The sequence below is a fragment of the Eptatretus burgeri genome, chromosome 5 (assembly GCF_056783735.1).
Source record: "Eptatretus burgeri isolate ZD-2024b chromosome 5, Ebu_testis_v1, whole genome shotgun sequence".
In the NCBI taxonomy this organism is placed as follows: Eukaryota; Metazoa; Chordata; class Myxini; order Myxiniformes; family Myxinidae; genus Eptatretus; species Eptatretus burgeri.
In genome coordinates, this window is record NC_140965.1 from 22,983,016 (window position 1) to 22,984,533 (window position 1,518).

A 1,518-nucleotide genomic window follows, 5' to 3' on the forward strand; every position below is an offset into this window, starting at 1 on the left:
TCAGACTGAGGTAAACGGCGCCGCGATTCCGAGAGGGTTCGAGGCAATGGCAACAACAACCAATACAAAGCCGCTGTGGTGGATCGTAAAAAACACTTGTGTTGTTTGTTCTTATTGTTGTTCTATCATCTCATCATCGCACACGTTGTTTTAGCGGCGGCTCCACGGAAGCCTGCAGACCAATTGCGTTCCCGCGCTCCTGGTCTCGCTGGCGTTTGAATGTGTCCCCCAGCCCGCCCTTTTTACACACCACGCGCCCACCACTGCCTTTCATCACGCGGCCGTTTCGTCACCAATTGGGGCTTCACGTCGTCTTCTCCTTCCTCATCGGACCTTGGAACTTCATGCCGGTTCAAGTTTATCTTCCACATGAATACAAGAAATACAAGCATACTCAAGAAAAAACAAATAAACAGTCGAACAGAAATCACAAAAAAACAAACCAAGTAGTAGAATGACCAATCAGAATGAGAATATAAATAATGATAGCATTAATTAATGTGGAGGAGTCCTGTTGGTGGTGGTGGTGGTGGTCGTGTGGCAGCTTATCTGCCGGGGTAGCTATCATTTCTTGAAGCGCGACTGTGTCGCTGATGCAGTGCCCCTCTACCAGTACACACACTGGAACTGGTACTCATTTCGCCGACCTCGGAAGGATGACGGGCTGAGTCAACCCCCTGGTGTATATTAATTCAGCGGCCGACGGGACATGAACTCAGGACCCGAGGATCCCAAGCCGCCACCCCTAACCACTGAGCCAACACCAACTCAGGACCCTCGGATCCCAAGCCGCCACCCCTAACCACTGAGCTAACACCAACTCAGGACCCTCGGATCCCAAGCCGCCACCCCTAACCACTGAGCCAACACCAACTCAGGATGCTAGGATCCCAAGCCGCCACCCCTAACCACTGAGCCAACACCAACTCAGGACGCTAGGATCCCAAGCCGCCACCCCTAGGATCCCAAGCCGCCACCCCTAACCACTGAGCCAACACCACCTCAGGACCCCGAGGATCCCAAGCTGCCACCCCTAACCACTGAGCCAACACCAACTCAGGACGCTAGGATCCCAAGCCGCCACCCCTAGGATCCCAAGCCACCACCCCTAACCACTGAGCCAACACCAACTCAGGACGCTAGGATCCCAAGCCGCCACCCCTAACCACTGAGCCAACACCACCTCAGGACCCCGAGGATCCCAAGCTGCCACCCCTAACCACTGAGCCAACACCAACTCAGGACGCTAGGATCCCAAGCCGCCACCCCTAGGATCCCAAGCCACCACCCCTAACCACTGAGCCAACACCAACTCAGGATGCTAGGATCCCAAGCCGCCACCCCTAGGATCCCAAGCCGCCACCCCTAGGATCCCAAGCCGCCACCCCTAAGATCCTAAGCCACCACCCCTAGGATCCCAAGCCGTTACCCCTAACCACTGAGCCAACACCAACTCAGGACCCCTAGGATCCCAAGCCGCCACCCCTAACCACTGAGCCAACACCAGGCTTGGAAGAG

The 1,518-nt window shown here is 55.7% G+C and overlaps 1 protein-coding gene across 15 annotated transcripts in view; it reads right to left on the minus strand.

Moving 5' to 3' along the window:
- Positions 1-143, minus strand: part of LOC147026056 (ATPase family AAA domain-containing protein 2-like) — a 138,367-nt gene extending 138,224 nt beyond the window's left edge. For 5 of the 15 annotated variants that reach the window (XM_085881068.1, XM_085881064.1, XM_085881065.1 and 2 more), the window contains exon 1: positions 1-116. This exon is cut by the window's left edge and continues 388 nt beyond it. The gene's annotated coding sequence lies outside the window, so the exon portion shown is untranslated. The other 10 variants (XM_085881062.1, XM_085881067.1, XM_085881061.1 and 7 more) reach the window with 5 other exon arrangements.
- Between the last annotated feature and the right edge of the window lie 1,375 nt (positions 144-1,518).